The sequence below is a fragment of the Mauremys mutica genome, chromosome 8 (assembly GCF_020497125.1).
Source record: "Mauremys mutica isolate MM-2020 ecotype Southern chromosome 8, ASM2049712v1, whole genome shotgun sequence".
NCBI lineage: Eukaryota > Metazoa > Chordata > Testudines > Geoemydidae > Mauremys > Mauremys mutica.
In genome coordinates, this window is record NC_059079.1 from 62,551,893 (window position 1) to 62,572,936 (window position 21,044).

General features: G+C 45.5%; 1 long non-coding RNA gene across 1 annotated transcript in view; it reads left to right on the forward strand.

Annotated features, from left to right (window-relative positions):
- The first annotated feature begins 721 nt into the window (after positions 1-721).
- The window catches only part of LOC123375515, a 105,457-nt gene continuing 85,134 nt past the window's right edge, over positions 722-21,044 (forward strand). The window contains exon 1 of the long non-coding RNA XR_006581496.1: positions 722-1,699. This is a non-coding gene — a long non-coding RNA (uncharacterized LOC123375515). The remainder of the gene's footprint in view (positions 1,700-21,044) is intronic.

The following is a 21,044-nucleotide window of genomic DNA, read 5'->3' on the forward strand; positions in this document are numbered from 1 at the left end:
GGACCATTCAAAATTGTACCAACAATATCAGCAGAGTTTAGGATCTCCGGCCATAAAGCAGGATCTGATGTATCGATTTGTAGTGTGCAGTTTTACTCACTGCTGTTTCTGTCAATATGCGAGGCCGATTCTTTTTTATTGTTTCTTTGTAAACCAGATTTTTCTTTTTCATTACTCTCCTTTTCATGTGAGCCACATTTTTTATCATCACTCTCCTTTATGCCGCCAGGAAAACTGGACAATTCTCCATCAATTTTTGACCATTTCCTTTCCTTATCTTCAAATAAATGTGCTAATTTGTTAGTAATAAGACTGCTATCATTTACGCCTTGCTCCTCAATTTTTTCTGCACTCAGATGATTGCTACTGCCTAAAACTCACTCTGCATTGTTCTGTTTCAGATATTTTCCCTTCCAATTTACCCCTTGCTGCAAACCTATTGCAATTGAGCTTTTCACTTCCTAAACTGAGCTCCTGAAGGCTTCTGTGGGGGCATCTTTTATTTTCTACAAGGGAAAACGGACAGTATTAGGGAGAGCAAGAGTCTCTGTTCCTCAGTCTTAGAAAGTCATCCCTTCTTTTGCCATGCTTAACATGTAATGTTCAGTGGTATTTCTTTTATGTTGTTGCGTAGATAGGGGTTCGATAGATATCTCTGGCATGTCATTAAATATGTCCTTTATTAGTCTCTACGTACACTCTTCAAGACTTAAAACACAAGTACACTTTCAAAATTACACAATAAAACAAGGTTCACAATATTGCAGCTGGGCTCCTACTTTACTTCACTTCACTTCACTTCACTTAATTCTTATATATCACTGACTGACTGGTGACACCCAACCCCTTATATACCCATGAGGGCATGGCTGACAACATTCTAGGAGGTTTGAGGAAAATATAGTTCTCAGAAAATTTGGAAGGTTCCACGAGATTCTACAAAGGTCCAGAACACTCTAGAAGGTTAGTGAAAAATGAATCCACATATGGAATACCTGAAACATTTTACTTCAAACATTCTATTTTCCCTTTTGTCGCTAACAACAAAAACAGCACCCAGTGATGGGGTGACTAAATCCCACAAGGTAATGCAGGCCAGATGGGTCAATTAACCCATTAGGTAGCTGATTAAGTAGGCTCAGCTGGACAGGAATAGATGGAGCCTATAAAGCCCAGGAGCTGAAGCAGAAGGAGACTCTGGGAAAAGGCAGACATTCCCAGGAGAAAGAGAACAGTGAGTGGAGACTGCAAATGATAGTCAATCCCTGGGAGGAGGCTTTTGGGAACTGGTAGGCCTAGGAAGAAAAGGGGAACCAGTAGTAGGAAGCAGCCCAGGGATAGAGCACTGAGGCCAGAGAGAGAAGGCCCAGACTTCTGAGATGAGGGTCTCTGGTCTGGAACCCAGAGAAGAGGGCAGGCCCAGGTTTCCCTACCAGTCACTGGGCAAGTGGCACAGCCAGTGAGCAGGAAGACTGCCTAGGACTTCTTAGGAGCTAAACCTCCCCCCAGAATGGGGGAACATGGACAGCGACACAGCTGGAGGGCCGAGCCATGAAGAAGACACTGCGGTTCCTGAGGCTGCAAGAGAGGGGCTGCAAATGGACAGCAGAGACAGAGTGACAAGATGCAAACCACAGAGATGGGGGATGTTGGCCTCAAGCTAATCCCCAGAGTACCAGGAAGAGGTGCCAGACTGGTGGTGAGTGGTGCACCCTGTGACACACCCTGAGCCTGGAACCCCCCAAGCCCAGCACCCCAGGCGATCACCTGGATTGCCTACCCCTAAATCCGGCCTTTCTATTAAAAACATCATCGTTTCTTCCCTGTGCATTAGAACAGGTCAAATTATATTACATATAATAGCACTGTGAATTTAGCCCTTTTTTCCCCTGTTCATAAATCATTTCTGTGTTTGACATATGGATATATTAGTATCCACCAAATAGTAACCCCAGCAAATTTCCAGCCAATAGTGAGAGGCTAACTGCTCTCTTTAGCTCTTTGAGGTGTGTTATTGTCATATTGTTTCTGTGTCTCATGCTTCACTAACAGGAGGATAACGGATCATGAATAGCAATTACAGGACAAATGCTTGGGTTAATAATCATTTGTGCTAAAATATATTTAATTTTCAATAGGACAGTCACTAAGTGTCTTCTTTCATGGCTTTGGTCATCTCGGGCACCCTGGTTTATGGACAGATCAGTCTAGAGGGTTGGAAGGCTGGAGACCCGGAGCTTGTAAAGTGTCAGCAAACATGGAGACATTGTAGAACACATTGAGATTATCACTGGGAAAAGACAAGTGGCTCAGTAAAATTCCTTTACTGTCAATCTAAAGCAGTCACGGGATGAGAGGGGAGGTCCTCTCTTGGATCAGTAACTGATAAAAGCTAGGAAACAAAGGGTAGCAATACATTGTTAGTTTTCAGAATGAGGAGAGGTAAATAGTGGTGTTTCTGAGCAAAAATGTGCTGGGGCCAGTGATGTTCAACATATTCATACATGACCTGGAAAAACGAGGAGAATAGTGAGGTGGCAAAGTTTACAGATGATACGAAATTATGCAAGATAGTGAAGTTCAAAGCAGACTGAGAAGCGTTACAAAGAGAGCTCACAAAACTGGGTGACTGGGCAACAAAATGGCAGATGAAATTCAATATTGATTAATGCAAAGTAATGCACATTGGAAAACATAATCCCAACTATACATACAAAATGATGGGGTCTAAATTAATTGTTACCCTCAGGAAAGAGATCTTGGAATCATTGAGCAGCTGTTTTCAGTGAACTATCCACAATGTGCAGTGGCAGTCAAAAAAGCTAATAGAATTTTAGGGATCATTAGGAAAGGGATATATAACAAGACGGTAAATATCATAATGCCACTATATTAATCCATGGTATGCCCACACCTTGAATGCTGGCTTCAGTTCTGGTCACCTCATCTCAAATAAATAAATAAATAAAAATGGAAACAGTACAGAAAAGGCAACAAAAAGGATTAAGGGCATGGAACAGCTTCCACATGAGGAAAGATTAAAAACACTGGGACTGTTCAGCTTGGAAAAGAGACAACCAAGGGGAGATATGATAGCAGTCTATAAAATCATGAATGGTGTGGAGAAAGTGAATAAGGAAGTGTTATTTACCCCTTCATATAACACAAGAACCAGGGGTCACCTGCTAAAATTAAGGGGCAGCAGGTTAAAAACAAACATAAGGAAGTACTTCTTCAGACATGCCACAGTCTGCCTGTGGAACTCTTTGCTAGGGGATGTTGTGAAGGCCAAAACTATAACTGGGTTCAAAAAAGAACTATATAAGTTTATGGCGGATAGGTCCATCAATGGCTATTAGCCAAGATGGTCAGGGATGCAACCCCATGCTCTGGGTGTCCCTAAGCCTCTGACTGCCAGGTTCTGGTACCGGAGGACAGGAGAGGATCACTTGATAACAATCCTGTTCTGTTCATTCCGTCTGAAGCATCTGGCATTGGCCACTGTTGGAAGACAGGATACTGGGCTAGATAGACCATTGGTCTGACCCAGTATGGATGTTTTCTTGTTCTTATGTACTTACATCCTGCTGACATTATGGATACGAACAACATTTCATGAAAGTTTTCTGCTGGGGAATCTAGGTATTTTCAGAAGTACTCAGCACTGGCCTAACTCTGCTCCTCACGTTAGTGGGAGTCTGCCATTGGCTTCAGTGGGAGCAAAGTGAGGCCAAGTGCTTTTGAAAATTCCACCCCCGAGGAGCACCCACTGAGAGGCTAAATCTGTGCTAACACTAGATGTGGGCAAGAGCCAAAAAACAAAGGCCTCCCCCACCCCACTTAGGATCCAGATCTGACCTTTGCTGCCTGGGCCCATCTCTAGTTAAAAATCAAAGTCCCTGGGGAAATCGCAGGCCTTTGGGTACGCTTCTTTTAATCCCTTAGCCATGTAAATGGAGGCTCTCAGTTGTGTTCTATTTAACGGGCTGTATTAGTGAAGAGACTTGAGAAAATGATACCAGAGGGCTTCCTCTTTATTCTCTCTCTCCAGACCCCTCTCACAAATAAAAAAATATTTTTTCTAGCTGCCACTGCTGCAGTCTGAAGAATCCAGCTGTTTTCTTTCCCCCACTGAAATCCTGACATTATAATCAGCACTTAGTGGAAAAATTTGCTGCTGATGTATAAGACAGTATAGAGTCCCATAGTGTCTGGGTTCCATTGTGGCTTTCCTACTGAGGTGCTGAGTGACCATCACATCTCTGATTCCACTTCCAACTTTTGTCATTTTAGATTGCCAGTTCTTCATGGTAGTCTCTTACTATGGGCATGTACAGTACCTAGCACAGTGGGGTTAACTGATCTCAGTTAAGGCCTCTAGGCTGTGCCATCATATTGATAATTATTATGTGAAAAGACCATTTTTAAGGCTGAAAAGTCAAGCCCTCAAAAGTTAGAAAGTTCCAGTATTAAGGTTTTCCTGCATGACCTTTATTCTGCTCCCATGAATGTCCATCCATCCCGTGCACAGAATGAGGTGGGGGGTCCTGTGGAAAAAATAGTATATGATCATGTCATTAAAAAAATAATGCACATGCACAACTTTTAAGTGCTTGGCCTTGCAACATGAATAATATTCTTTTAACATAGTTTTTTGGGGGCATAATTTCACATTTTTTCTATTTGTTTTCACCTCTTTCTTTTATGTGCAACTGCAACACTTCCTCCTTCCACCTCATTAATAATCAAAAGGGTTTGAGCCTTGAACCTTCAGTCCAGGCTGCTATTGCTTGAGCTCCAAGATGTAGAACACTTGTTAGGAGCAGGAGAGGGTTGTTTCTCCAGGCAGGGAGAGGATGGGATACTGGATTCAATTGCTGGATCAGACGAGTGGCTGAGGCCAGGATCTCTGTCCCCCAGCCTCAGAGTTGGGGAAGGGGCTCCCTGCACTGTGTGGTAGGATCTAGGCAAAGAGAGAGCCAAACAAAAACATTGTACAATACCAGTGGCATGTATATTGTAGAACATGGATCCAGTTTGGATTCAGAATGTCTGTCAACACAAAGACAAGAGGAGGGAAAGCTTAGGTGGGACTTGCTTTGTGTCCGAAATAGAAGTCAGTGAAACCACTGTCTGCTGTTTTGTCCAGAATGTGGTCTCTCTGCTGTTGCCCTGCTTCTCTCCCCACTAGAGGAGGCTGCATTTTAGTGGTGGTATCTGTGCGGTAGGACATACAGTAAAACCTTATCCAAATGTAGGTGATGTCCCCTGCTGTATGTCACTTCCCTGAAAAACTCCCGTTCTATATGAACCCTATGATCCTCATTCCATAAAGATAATCTATCCAGTATTCAGGATTATGGCATATTGTTTACCATTCACTTAGAGGCTCCTTGCATGAAAAGCACCATGCAAATGTAAAATATAGTATTGTTTTACCGCACACAGGCAGGGCTGGTGCATCCATTTAGGCGACCTAGGCGGTCGCCTAGGGCACTGGCATTTGGGGAGCGTCATTTTCTTCGGCAGCGACCGTGGTGGCCGGATGTTCGGCCGCCCTGGTTGCCACCGGCATTTAGGCGGAGGGAGCTGGGGCAGGGAAGCGCGGGGAGGGCCGCCTGCAGCAAGTAAGGGGGTGTGTGGCACATAGGGGAACTCCCCGCCCCAGCTCACCCCTGCCCCGCCTCCTCCCCGAGCACGCCGTGGCTGCTTCACTTCTCCCACCTCTCAGGCTTGCGGCACTTAAGCTGATTGGCGCCGCAAGCCTGGGAGGAGGGAGAAGTGAAGCAGCCACGGTGTGCTCGGGGTGCTCGTGGGCGGAGCAGGGGTGAGCTGGGGCGGGGGGGGTGCCTCAGGGCAGAGGGTGGGGAGCTGCCACAAAGGGGGTGCCGCAGGGTGGAGGGGGGGACCTGCCACGGGGGGGGCTCTTGGTGGGGGCGCAGGGTGTGGAGGGCGCAAAGTGGAAGTTTCATCTACGGCATGAAACATCCTTGCACCGGCCCTGCACACAGGTTACAGCTGATATGCCTTGAAGGGCTGGAGGGGCCAGCCTTGGAATAGTAGAGGGTCATGTGGGTTAGGATTGAGGTGCTTTTTTCAAAGATGTAGGGCAAAGATGTAGGTGCTTTTTTCAAAGATGATGGCTGGCCCAGTAGCTAGGGTGCTTCCCTGCAACTTGAGAGACCCATAGTTAAGTCTCTGCTCCACCACAGGCTTTGCTGTATGCTGTTGGCAAATCTCTCTGTACCTTAGTTCCCTAACTTTAAAATGGGTGTGCTGTTTCCATGCCTCCCAGGGGTGTTGAGGAGGTAAATAGTGTTCAGATGCTGCAGCAATGAGGGCCACAGAGAGAGGCACAGTGGAGGGTTTTGTGGGACAGCGCTGAGGTCCTGCAGCTCAGTAATGTGCCTAGCAGTGTTTTTTGAGGGCTGACCCTGGAATAGTGGATTGCTGTAGGCAGGACTGTGGTGCATTGGCAGAGATGTGTGATGAAGCTTTCTGAGGCCTGGTCTACACTACAGAGGTAGGTCGATGCAAGGCAGCCTACATCGACCCAACTCTGGAAGCATCTACACTACAATGTCACTCCCACTGATGTAACTCGCCTGCTACACTTACTTAATAACTCCACCTCCAGGAGAGGCATAGTGCTTAGGTCGATGTAGTTAGGTCAACACAGTGTCAGTGTAGACACTGTTACTTACATCAGCTGTTGCCGCCTTTTGGAAGCTGTTCTACAATGTCCCACACTGACAAATCGGTGCAAGGACACTGCCAAACACAAGCTGCATAGTGTGGACGTGTAAAACCGACTCAATTATTGTAGTGGCTCTATGTTGACATAATTTAGGTCAACTTAATTTTGTAGTGTAGATTGGCTCTGAGTCCTGGTCTGCTCTGAACCTGGTGTTAGCCAGTGCTATTGGCCCCTAGCTATCGCAAGAAGCAAATTCACAAAGCCTTTTATAAAGGAAGATAAAGAACTATGATCAGGGCTGGTCCTGCATTTGGGGTGGGAGGGCACCGGCAGGAAGGTGGAAAGGTACAGCTCTGCCCATGCGCACTCTTTACTTCTCCCCATGCCTCACACTGGCAGTGTGGGTGAGAAATCCAACCTGAACCTGGATTGTTCCTCCTTGACCCACACCTGCTTGCTCCCCAGACACTGCCAGGAACCCACCTGGCACTGCCATGCCACCCACCTAGTGAGATATGCAGCTGGCACAAGACGGGGTGCTGGTTTGGGGAAGGGATTCAGTGTCCCTCTTGGCTGCCAGCTGTCTGACCTGCAAACCCAGCTGGGGCCTTCCTCCCAAGACTCTCCCTCCCCTTCTGGCTGCTGCCCACTTCTACAGGCTTCCCCTTCTCCCAGCTGCTTCTTGTTGCATCTGACTGGGGCTGGGCTCCCAGCCACTGCTGCTGCTTTTCCCTGTCCCTGCATCCACTCCCACTAGCTCGCCTGTCCCCATGCCTTTCTGCCCCAGACAACCTGCCCCATACCCTCCCTGCCCTGTCCCCGGTCAGCCTCTAATGCACAGGAGTTGCATGTATTTTTATAAAGCAGCTACATGCCATTTGAATCATAAGCAGGAATGGGGAGGAAAGGGCCCAAGAAGTACCTTGGAAGACCCCAATGGAGTGGGCCCAAAGAGGCCCAAGAGATTCCCTGCTACAGTAAGGAATTGTGAAGTGGGCATGACAAAAAGCCGCCCTCTTACAGGCTGTCTCTCAGCATGAAATCCCCTTCTCTTTCTCTGTGAATTAGGCCGAGGCCAGAGAACAGGACTGAGATCCCTGTTACAGCAGACCAGCTCGAGGATACTTTGTGTGCCTGTGTTTCCTATACACAGCAACAGGCTTGAATATTGATGGAGCGCAACATCAGATTCTCCTTCTGTTGAACTGGAGTGAGACAGGAATGGGGGGAGAGAGAGCAGAAAAATACAGCAGCCTCATGTCCAAGCAGGAAATGCCGGAGCCTGTTAACACAGCAAATATCCCAAGCTACAAGGCTGGAGGCGGAGGAAAGCAGAGAGAATGAATAAGGTAAACTCAAATGAAACAAACATGTGAGATGTCTCTGCGTCCGTAGCAGGTTGGTTACTGATGAGCCTTACAACACAAAGGAAGAATCTGCATAAAATATTCTGAGTAGAGCTCGGGTAGCTGGTTCCACACCAGATAACAATTTGACAATCGCTGAGGAAGAATGCCTCTAACCTTCATGAAACTGAAAGGACAGGAGAGAAATGAGGCGGGCGGTGGTGTCATGAAAATTACAGCCTCAGCGATTTGGACGCATTTCATTCTGCAGAGGAGTTCTGTGCAGCTGAGGGAGAATAAACAAAATTGGGAAGCTGGCTGTAAGTGGCATGGAATATTTATGTTAAGCTAGAACAAGATGTTGTGCCTTTTATCAGAGGATCACAAAGAACATAACAGACATTCATTAGTTAAACTGCACCATGGTGAGTATTCGCTCCATTTTGCAGGTGACTAATCTGTGGCACAGAGGGGTTAAATGATTCGCCCAAGATCACACAGATAGTCAGTGACCAAGCTCAGAACTGAACCCAGGAGTCCTGGTGTCCAGATTATACCATCTCACCTTAGTTAATGAATGATCTCTATGGACGCTCCAGGGCTTGGAGTTCAGGAGCCTGGATTTTTTTCAGCTCTTCAAGAAATTATTTTGTCACCACACATCTACACATTTTTCTTTGAAAAGTTCCCTTTGATGGCACAGTAGAGTGAGTGTGCCATGCTTTGGACTCCTGAGATGTGCCTGCTTTGAAATGAACTTCAGTAGGCACCAGCCTTGTCTCTGTTGGGCACTTGTCCACATCTCGGAACTGCCCCAGAGTCAGTCCAGCAGGAGTTGCAGCCACACTTCAGCAGAGGCCCAGTAGGGGAATAGCTGAAGATCACCATGGGTGAAGTGGACTGCATTGGCAAAGTTGCCTGGTGCATTGCACAAATGCTGCAGGTTAGGAATGAGATGCATTGGCAGAGTTGTTGGAGAGTCCAGCAGTGCAATACCAGAGCTCTTGCCTCCTTATCTAGCCAGAAGATTTTCCCCTGTCCAGGTTCCTACAGTATTTTCACTATTTGCTCAGTTTTCAGTGCATGCCCTATGGATTCCATTACAGCCCCACACAACCAGCAATCCTCTGACTCTCCGCACATGACCTACTCACGGCTGGGGGGGAAATCATCTGCCCTGATGCTTGGAGTCCTGTTTGGCTTTCTGATGACTGCTATACCGCTTTGGTGTCCTGGGGAACAGAGCTGGCCAAGAGTGGAAAAACTGGTTCTGGAATATTTCTGCAAATAAGAGAACTGAGTGTGGTTCATTCTGATCCTGGAGTCTTCTTAGTCTCTGACATGGGTATTCAGGAAACTCTTTGTGAGTCCCAGTATTGTCATGAATTTTAACACAAACGCTGATTCTTTCCTCACAGCACTGGTTTGCCCCCAGTCCATGATTCCAAGATTATGTGACAACCAATTTTTGAGATAGTTATGTCCTTTTGTTTTCCTGTGACTTTAAAATGCAGGTCACATTTTGGCCTCAAAAATCACTTAACAAGGAACATCATTCTTCCTAACTTTGGAGTCATTAAAGACAAAATGGATGTCTTTTTAAAAACCATGCTCTGGGTCAATTTTTGGCAAGGACCTTGGAGGAGTTAACCTTTCCTGCAGAGCACTGTGCAGGCATCATCTAGCTGTTCTCACGCAATCAACTTCCTGTGGTCACTTGTGGCAGTCAATGCTTCCCTAACTTCTCTTTCTGGGTTTACATCAGCCAGAGAAGAGGATCAAATCTATAGCAAGCATTTGTTCTGGTGAAAACAAAGTCAGTGAAACAGCACAGACTCCTGGATCAGTGTTTCCTGCTTTGCCTTGGAAGTACAGCCAAGTGAAAATTTTTGGCAGAAAGGTTGAAAAATGCAGTTTTGGGCTAATCAAAATATTTCACAAATGCATGTTGAATTCATCAAACTGTTTTGTCCCCACAAAATTCCAAAAAATAGAAACGTTCCATTTTGCTATTTTTCAGTTCAAAATAACTTTTTATTGAGAAATTGACTTCCATTTTATTTTTTAAAAGTTTTTTTTAAAAACCCTCAAACAAAACATTGAACCCAAATAAGAATTCAACAATTTTGGTTCACGAAAAACGTGAAAAACTTTTCAGGCTGAGCAGAAATGACTTTTTTCTTCATTTTTTTTTGGTATGGCCAGTGAATGAAAAATCAGTTATTTGCATAACTGCTTGAGAGTTATATGAAAGCAGAAGACTTTTGCCCATTGATAAGGCCCTGACTCATCATTATAAATGTAGTCCATGTCACTTTGAAGTTAGGATGGGTGCAGAACTTCACGGTGGGTAAAATTCCATGGATTTTTTTTTTCATTACACCTGACTTTTCTTGCGCCTGGATTTCAAATAGAGCTCATATGTCCAAGCTTTCCTTAATGACTATACTAATACGATACCAAATTTCGGCCCTCATCCTGCAAACATTTATGAACATGAGTAACTTTACATGATTTGCACATCATGTGTGTAATGAGAATACTTCATGCATGAATTTTCTTATGTATGCAAGTGATTGCAGGATGTGGGCCAGGATTTGGTTCAGCCAGGGCCTCTATTTTCATAGTTGAAGATGCTTATGTGAAATTGCCATATCTTAGTCAGATTTGTTATCTGAAATTTATCCCAGCTCTTGTAATCACATAATCCTGATATGAAGAAATCTCTGTGAAGCTACGTGAATTCTCTTCCCCCTCTGCCAATGTGAGAGAGACAAAGCTGAATGTATGGGGAAGAAGCTAAGGGAGGACAGAGTGAGTAGTAACAGCGTCCTCTCCCAGCTGGAGAATCAATACCCGAGGGTTTACACCACAGAGCTGGATGTTGGGGCACTTACATTTGGTGGCAATTGAGAACTTCCATGTGGACAGTTCTTGGGGCTGAGAGCTTCCGTGGTGCTTGCCAGATGGCATGCTGGTGCGTGAGGGCTCCAGGGCAGCTGGGTTGTTGGACTGAGGACTGAAGCATTAAGATGACAGCTAGGCAGTTTAGTGCAGGAGGGTAAAATGCCTGAGGAGGGCAGATGTTAGGAATTGAGCTGGGTGAAACCATCTACTGAATCCTGCATCAATTCAGTCTTTGTGAATCCAAAAGCACCTGTGGCAATGATGCAGCTTCAACCTAAGTGGCCTGACCTGAAGGAATTTCGAAAACACAATGCTGAAATAAAAATGTGGTGGGACTCAAACTTCAGTGGCCAGCACTACCTGAACTGAGACCCATGAGCCAAGTTTGGCTCAAAAGCACCAGACATTTGGGACTGTTCAAAGCTTGACACAAAACTCTCAGATCCAACTTAATGGCAACTCCAAAAGGCCTTCTCTGGAGGAGTTGGGCTCGTTGTCAATATTTCCCAACACTACAAAGAGAGGATCTGGGGCCGACAGGTACTCTGTCAGGAACTGAGGCCTCTCCACAGGGAACTCCACGAACAAATTAAACAGAAGAGAGAACACAGTCTAGAATAGCGATCATCTCGCCTCAAAAACTGGACTTTTAGAATACTGCTCAGAACCATTTAAATACAATTAATAAGGCGGCATATTAGTGGAAATAGCTTACTTTGAATTGTTGGGAGGTGTGTGTATATATATTGGTTTATAATTTGTTTTAATCTTTTATTAAGAAAGGGAGATATGAAGTGGTTATAGAATTCCTGGTCTTCCACAGCTACCAGAGAGGACCAGGGGAGATTAATAAACACAGGAAGATGGGAAGTTCCGGCTTAGGAAGTTCTCTAGTTGCTGCTTAAATCGTGTCTCTTTGTATCTGTCCTCACAGTACAGGAAATATTCCTCTGACCCCATTCTTTTGCATAGCTTGCCTCTTTACCTCATGATGGGACTTGAGGCCACAGGACGATTCCTTGGTAGCATAGAGTATTCTGGGGCTTACACAGTCTAAAAGTCCTCATGATTAAATAATATTGGCTGAATTTCAGAATGAATTTTCCTTGCTTATTTTCATCCCATTTCTTCTAGCTCATGCCTTGGGCACTTCTTCTCTCCACTTGGCATTCATGCCCTCAGATACCTGTAGCTGGTCATCATATCATCACACTTCCCTTCATTATCGTTTAGACAGGAGACAGATATGTAGTACCTTTTAATAAGCGTTCCCCCTAATTCAGTCCCTCCAGCCTCATCCCCTCTCTTTTTAGACATCTGATTAATTACAAGAAGGCTGCAGATAGAGCAAATCCCCCACCTTGTCTCTTTCTCATTTGTTCCATGCACAGAGTGGGCACCGGGGATGCCAGCTGTCTGGTGTTTGTAGAGTTACAGGAATCCAATACAACGGTAGGTTTGCAAAATAAATTATCCCCTAAATGGGTGACCCCACAGCCCACTGAACTAACTCTGCCTTGCTGGCTTATTAATAAGCATCTTTTCCAAGTAACCAAGATGTATTGAGTTGGGACTCCCTGAGTGCGAGCGCGGCCAGACATAGCTTTGACTTTTCCTTTTTTTAATTTACCTTGTGGGACTGTGGGGAATGAGCAATCCTTGAGTCTGTCAATATTGCCAGCAGCAGCAGCAGTAGCGGTACTGCCCTGGGAATAAGGGGGGGACCGTCTGAGGGGATGGAGAAATGATGCACCTCAGGACCAGCAGATCAGCTGCTTGCCCGGGTACAGCTGAAATGTCAAAGCAGATAATGGACAAGTGCTGAATAATCAGGATTCTGGTCAGCCCACAGCACTGCATGGGGCTCTGACAACTACCAGAAGATAATTCTTCTGCCTATACCCCTTTCTCTCTCTGATTCCCAGAGTCAGATTTCTTTCTTTCTTTCTTTCTTTCTTAGTACTTTACAAAGACATCTTTTTATGTCTTTTCAAACTTTTTTTAGCAGCAAAATTGTTCTTCCAGTAAGGTGCGTTCAAGGTGAACTGGACTCCTCCTCCCACCCCATGCATAATTTGCCTGTGGAACTCATTACCACAATACATAATTGAGGCCAGGATCAGGACTTTGTAGGGCTAATGGGGAGGCAGTGATGTCTAGTGGATAGGGTAGCTCAGTGGTTTGAGTATTGGCCTGCTAAACCCAGGGTTGTGAGTTTAATCCTTGAGGAGGCCACTTAGGGATCTGGGGCAAAAATTGGTCCTGCTAGTGAAGACAGGGGCTGGACTTGATGACCTTTCGAGGTCCCTTCCAGTTCTAGGAGACACTGGCAGTCAGGAGACCTCACTTCTATTCCTGGGTCTGCTACTGACCTGCTATGTGAACTCTCTTTCTTTGCTCTTCCCAGCCTTATCTTATCTCTTCCTTATCTATTTAGATTGTTAGCTCTTAGGGGCGGGGACTGTCTCTTTCTCTGTGTATGTACAGTGCCTAGTGTGATGGAGCCCCAGTCTCAGTTGATGCCTCTAGGCACAACTCTCAAAGAAATAACCATAATATCCAGAGTTGTATTAATAAGGTTTCAAATAAACAAGAGTTTTGGAAGGGATGTAAATCCTCATGCTTCAGAGCATAAGGCGGCAACCTTTTACTAATGAAAGTCAAGAAGAAACTTTCCCTGGGGGCAGGTTATCCCATAAATACCACTATTGGGTTTTTTGCCATTATTTCTGACACCGCTGGTGCTGGCCACTTCTGGAGACAGGACATTGGGCGTGGCCTCAAATATCATGTTTACACCGACCACTCTCACATCTATCTCTATACTAAAGACCTCCATTCGGTCTCACCTCTTTCATCTCTTTGTCATTCAGCTGGCAACCTAAACTCCCTTTTGCTCATGTTGAGCTTTTGATCTTCCCCTCTCCCCCATGTCTCCATCACTGTGAACAACACCCCTATCCTCCCAGTCACTATGGCCAGGAACGTGGGCATCATCTTCAATGTGGAGTTCCTTTGACCCACACCACTAGAGCATATCAACATCTCCCCACTTCTGCCAATAGAACATTTTGTAAAATTAAGCCGCTTCTTTTTTAGGCCTAATGTCTTGACTGCTGTAATTACAGCTGGACAGAATTTTTTTTTGTCAAAATGTTTTTTCAGTGAATGCTGCCATTTTTTATAAAAGTGTCTGTCAGTATTGATGAAATTTTGTCTAGAAAAAAATGAAATGAAGGTTTTTTGGTTATGTCTGCCCTTTCTGCCATTTTTAGAATAGAACGCTTTGATTTTGCATTTTGAAACAAACCTTTTTAACATAAAAACGTTTTAAAAGGTTGAAATTAGAATGAAATGTTTCATTTATATCAAAATGAAGCTTCTCAGTCAATCCCAAATTCATTCCCTCCCTCCCCCACCCGACCCGAATTTCATTTAATGGGAATCTTGGACATTGTTTTGGTTTTGTTCCATTCAGGGGCAGCTTTATGTTTTTTGCTGCCCCACGCATGGCAGTCAGGTGGCCTTCGGCAGCATGCCTGCGGATGGTCCGCTGGTCATGCGGATTCGGCAGTGTTTCTGCGGGTGATCTAACAGTCCCACACCTTCGGCACCTGCTGCCAAATTACCACCGAAGCCGTGGGACTGGCGGACCTCTCGCAGGCATGCCACCGAAGGCTGCCTGACTCCCGCCCTCACAGTGACCGGGAGGTCGACCCCATGGCTTGCTGCCCCAGGCACACGCTTGGCACACTGGTGCCTGGAGCTGCCCCTGGTTCCATTTCAGAATGGAGGTGAGGGGAATTCAAAATTGCAGAATTTCCCCCAAAATGGAAAATCTGGCTCCTGCACAGAACTAATTGTAATCTCCTCTTCTTTAGACAGTCACATTGTCTTCCCTCCACCCCCAATGGCCATTCCCAGCATTGCTACTAGGATCATTTCACCCATATCACCGCATTCCTTGTATCTCTCACTGGTTCCCTACCCCCCTCACACTAGTCACAAAGCGACATGTCTTTATGTCCTTCACCATTTAGCCCTGTCCTAGATATCAGTCTGCTAGCTTGCAGATCCATTGATTCCCTACCTTTGCTCTGCCAGTGATGGCACCCTCAATTGCCCTCCTGTCCTCTTTCCTCCTCCTGCCCCCGAAAGCAGCTCTGGGTGTTCTCCCATGTCAGAGAAAAACTCTCCATTACAATTCACCAAGCCCTCACCTTTAAATGCCCCGTAAAACCCACCTCTGCTTTGAAGCCTGCAAATCACTCCCATTTGGGTCAGGCAAATGGTGGGTTGTGACTTCTGCTAAACTCCGGTTAATTTTGTTACGTGTGTTTCGGCCACTTGTCAGATCATGTCTGACACTGGCAGCCCACTGAGGCCAAGGCTCTGTTCTTTGTTACCGGTCTGCACAATGCCTACCATTATCATCACTAATTAAGAACTATTCCTTCTACTTAGTGATACTTATTCAAATACTTTATGGCTTATAGCTGCAGCATTTGCTATGTTTCATGTTTATTAATTGGGTCCAGTTTATTTTGATGTGCAGCGGGAGCAGCAAAAATGAATCAGTAAAAGCTCTTCTTCCCGCACAGTATAAATCTCAATCCATCTTTATAACACAAAGGCCATGTATGGTACATGAGAAAAAAAACTACTACGAAATCATTTTATCCTTGCTTTTCTTTCTAGTACTACCTCCATGGATGTGTGGAACTGAAATCTATACCCGAAAGGCTCCTATTCTGTAACAACTTTGCCCCCAAACCAGAAAAGCATTTAAACACATTCTTAAAGTATCCAGTGCAGTTTTTTAAAAAATTGCAGGTCTACTTATGACCACAGGACTACATGCATGGTTTGTTGTTATAGGGTTGTTCTGGAGCACTGGCCTGTGCTTGCTGACTTATTACTAGAGGTGTAATATGAGCATGGGAAATGCTGTCACTGAATTAGTTACTTTGAAAAATCTTGGAACTTTTGTTCCAAAACAGAAATCCTCTCAACTTTGGCGAGAGCTGTAAGAGTCAACACTCCTGATCTCATGGATCAAGTCTTGAGCCAGTGCCAATCCTGGCAGTTCTATTATTAGTTCTATTACAGTAGCAATTCAAAGCTCCAACTGATTTTAGGACTCCAGTGTGCTTGGTGCTGTATACCCACATAGCGAGAGACATAGGCACCGTCTTTAAGTGATGCTGGGGGGTGCTTAACCCCTGTTGCGCCCCGTCCCCAGTCCACCCCTTCTCCCAAACCCCCACCGTTGCTCTGCTTCTTCCCGCCCCTGATCTGCGCCTGCCCCACCCCATTCTGGCCCCTCCCCTGTGCACGCCCTGCCCTTACTCCTCCCCCTCCCTCCCAGTGCCTCCTGCACACCACTGAACAGCTGATCCATGGTAGATGAGAGGCACTGGGAGAGCGAGGGAGGAGCTGATCGGCAGGGAGGCACTGGGGTTAGGGGAAGGAGCTGATTGTGGGGCTGCTGATGGGTACTGAGTGTAACCCACACACCTCCTGGGTGTGGTATTCTGTCCCATCTAGTGGCACCAAGACCACTTAGAGAGAGAAGTTAATGAGTCTGCTCTACAGCATACTCATGCACTAAGCTCCAGAGGTTCCAGATTCAATCCCACCCACTGATGACCAGGGTCTGTCAGTGTTACAACTGGGGGCTCAGCTGCAATTTCAACTGGGAAGTCTCTGAAGCTTGGGATGCAGTTCCTCAGCTAGAGGAAGTATGTAACCCACACATCTCCTGGCTGTGGTGTTCTGTCCCATCTAGTGGCACTGAGACCACTTAGAGAGAGATTAATGAGTCTGCTCTATAGCCTTAGCTAACAGCTATATGGCTTATAGCTCATGCAGTAGAGGCCTCGTGCACTAAACTCCAAAGGTCCCAGGTTTAATCCTGCCCACTGACAACTGGGGTCTGTCGGTGTTACATGAGCACTCACTATTTTTTTCGTGGGTGCTCCAGCCATAGACAGACAAGACAGAAAATGCCTGGAAGCTTAAGCTACACAAACTCAGTCTGTAAATAAGGTGCAGATTTTTAACTGCGAGGGTCATTAACCATTGGGAACCATTACCAAGGGTTGTGATGGATTCTCCATCATGGGCAATTTTTAAATCAAGATTGGATGTTTTCCTTAAAGATCTTCTCTAGTTCAAACAGGAATTAATTCAGGGACATCCTGTGTTGTACGGGAGGTTAGACTAGATACCCACATTGCTCCCTTCTGGCCTTATAATCTATGAATCAGAAGCACAGAGAAGGACAGTGATTGGCCAAGGACAGAGCCAGGAAAAGACAGGTTTCCTGAGTCTCAGTCCACTAGCCCATATGCCTCTCCCTTGTACTTGCAGAGCGATGCTCAGCAGTTGAGCAATGCTCTATCCTTACTGCTGTAGAGCTGGAAGGTACAGGGTTAATACACATCTAAACTTAACTTCTGCAAAGGTTTTTCCATGCTGCCATGGTACAGCCATGTATTAATAATATGTGATGGGAGAGTGCCCGACACAGGCTCACAGGAAGCCAATCATGCTCTCTTGCAGCACCTGGCGGGAGAGCCAGGCTTAACTGATCATGAAGCCCAGCTGGGCCGGAGCAGGCTGGTGAGTCTAAAGAGAAGACATTTGCAGCAGAAGGGGACTTCAGGGAGAGAGTCTGAAGTCACTTGCTGGGAACAGAGCAGTGGTGAGGAGAAAGCCTAGGGAGGAGAATAAGCCCTGGGATCCTAGCTCTAAAAGAAGGGTCAGCCTAGAGAAGTTGGAGGGAAGAAGCTCTGAAAAAGGTTGGGGTAGACATGAGGCAGGGAAACAGCAACAAGGAGTAGGACTGTGCAGACGTTGGCTTCTGGTTATAGGGTCCCTGGGCTGGAATCCTGTGTAGTGGGCGGGCCCAGGTTCCCCTACTGGCCGCTAGCAAGGTGGCATGAGTCCAGAGAAGGTGCAAGGACATTGGAAAGCCCTGAGGCAAGGGTGTAAAGACTAGTGTCCCGGAGTTGGGGCCAAAGACCCTCGTGTGAGGACTTTGGACTGCCTTATGTTGGGCTTTGTGTTACCCCAGAAGGGGGAGGACTAAATGGGGACCTTGCCTGTGGTGAGGGAACCCTTTCACATAATGATAATCCCTGGGAAAGGCTGAGGTCTTGGGAAGCTTAGGGCTCCCTTGGCTCTCTTTCGTTTCAAAGATCAACATGTTCTCTTTTCGTTTCAAGTTGTTTGACTCTGATGCCAACAGGTGGTATCACGGGCACGCTGTGATAAACCCCATTCTCACTAGACCTTGAGGTAAACAATACACATACACATGCGTGCACACACAGATTCTGCATCACTAACATTTATCGTGTATATGTTCCATTTATCTCTGGCAAAAAGCTTCAGACCCAAACTATCTTAAGTGATCTAAAAAAGACAGTGATAAGTACCGTCCCCCGTCATTACTGCTCCATTTTATCACAGTGGTGATAGCAATAATGGCGGTTGTAACCCCTATCAAGTCCACTTAGCATGGCTCATTTTCAAAAGCCACTCAATGCCTTCTGACAGTCTGACCGGGTGGTATGAAAAGATCACTTAACCCCGATGATCTGAGGAAGACTTCGACTGGGAAAAGGAGCCCCTACAGTCAGAGAAGAGACAGTGTGAGGAGGGTGGGGGGGAAAGACCATTGATTTTATGACAAGGGGCAAAACCACTGTCAAAACAGAGTGGCGCAAATTGAAGGAATGTTTCAATTAGCTGTTTGTGAGAGAAATTCCAGAGAAGTCGGAAAAGCGCCGGCTTTTTTTTTTAAACGGTGAAAGATGAACCCGAAATTAGAATCCTTATTAACAATTAACATAATTAAAGGAGACACGTTATAATTTCAGCAGAAAGGCACTTTATGATGATATGGTGGCCTGAAATAATTATACCAGTCATTTGGCTGAAGTGAGCGGTAAATGGGCACAGCACTGGCCCGGCTGCCACTCAAACACCCCTGCCATTATGCTGCATAATGCCGCTGTCTTGCGTGCACTCCCATTAAAAGTAAAGTCATCTCTCCTCCGTCTCTGATTCATTTAGAAACTTCTCCTAAACCCTGACTTTGGTTTTTAAAACCACCAGCATAACCCCCGTCATCCCAACAGCTGTCCAGCACAGGAGTCAGTAGTGGAAGCTCCAATGAAGAGGAGGAGCACAAGAAGTCCCAGCACAATTTGATCCAGTCTTGTCCATGCTGTAGGCTCATTTCCAGAGTAACAGGATGCTACCGCTAGGGTAATCTTCTTGCCTGACTCATCTGACCCCGTCAGCTCCCACTTTGTGTCCACTCCATTAGTTCCCATCCTCCATCACATCAAAAGAGAGCTCCCCTCCTGCAGCCCTTCACCACTCAGCTCTGTCCTACCTATCAGAGCTAGCATTTTATCACCTTGATGATGCCTGCCTTTATCATTTGGCATGCCCACTTGGATGCATAAGCAGAGGAATCCTGAGTAGGAGTGGAGAGGTTGTTTTACCTCTGTATTTGGCTCTGGTGCAGTTGCTGCTGGAATACTGTTTCCAGTTCTAGTGTCTACAATTCAAGAAGGGTGGTGAGACATTGGAGATGGTTCAGAAAAGAACCACAAGAATGATTAAAGGACTGGAAATCATGCTGTATAGTGATAGACTCTAGAAGCTCAATCTATTTAGCTTAATAAAGAGGTTAAGGGGTGACTTGAACACATTCTAAGTACCTACATGGGTAACAAATATTTGATAATGGGCTGTTCAATCTAGCAGCCAAAGGTGTAACAAGATCCCATGGCTGGAAGTTGAGGCTAGACAAATTCACATTAGAAATAAGATGTACGTTTTTAACAATGAGGACACGTAATCCCTGGAATATATTACTAAGGGTTATGGTGGATTCTCCATTACTGGCCATTTTAAAATCAAGAGTAGATGCTTTTTTAAAAGATCTGCTCTAGTTCAAATAGGAATTATTTTGGCAAGTTGTATGGCCCGTGTTATAGAGGATGTCAGATTAGATGATCACAGTGGTCCCTTTTGGCATTAGAATTCTGCCCAGGAGAATAACCCTCCCCACCCCTGTTCAAATCTAAAAAGCCACCTCCTTGTCATAAGAACATAGGAACGGCCATACTGGGTCAGACCAGTGGTCCATCTAGTGCAATGTCCTGTCTTCTGATAGTGGGCAATGCCAGGTGCTTCAAAGGGAATGAACAGAACAGAGCAATCCTCAAGTGATCCACCTCTGTCGTCCAGTCCCAGCATCTGGCAGACAGAAGCTTAGGGCCACTCAGAGCATGGGGTTGCATCATGACCATCTTGGCTAATAGCCATTGATGGACCTAACCTCCAGGAACTTCTCCAATTCTTTTTTGAATGCAGTTATAGTTCTGGCCTTCACAACATCCCCGGCAATGTGTTTCACAGCTTGACTGTGTGTTGTGTGAAAAAGTACTTCCCTGTGTTTGTTTTAAACCTGCAGCCTATTAATTTCATTGGGTGACCCCTGGTTCTTGTGTTACGTGAAGGGGTAAATAACACTTTCTGATTCACTTTCTCCACATCATTCATGATTTTATAGACTGCTATCATATCTCTCCTTCGTCGTCTAAGATGAATAGTCCCAGTCTTTTTAATCTCTCCTCAGATGGAAACTGTTCCATACCCTTAATAATTTTTGTTGCCCTTCTCTGTACCTTTTCCATTTCTAAAATATCACTTTTGAGATGCGTCGGCCAGAACTCGATGGAGTATTCAAGGTGAAGATGTACCATTCATTGATATAGTGGCATTATGATATTTTCTGTTTTATCTAGCCCCTTCCAAATGGTTCCTAACATTCTGTTAGCTCTTTTGACTGCTGCTGCACATTGAGAGGATGTTTTCAGAGAACTATCCACAATGATTCCAAGATCTTTCTTGAGAGGTAGCAGCTAGTTTAGACTCCATCATTTTGTATGTATACTTGGGAGTATGTTTTCCAATGTGCATTACTTTGCATTTATCAACATTGAATTTCATCTGCCATTTTGTTGCCCAGTCACCCAGTTTTGTGAGATCCCTTTGTAATTCTTCACAGT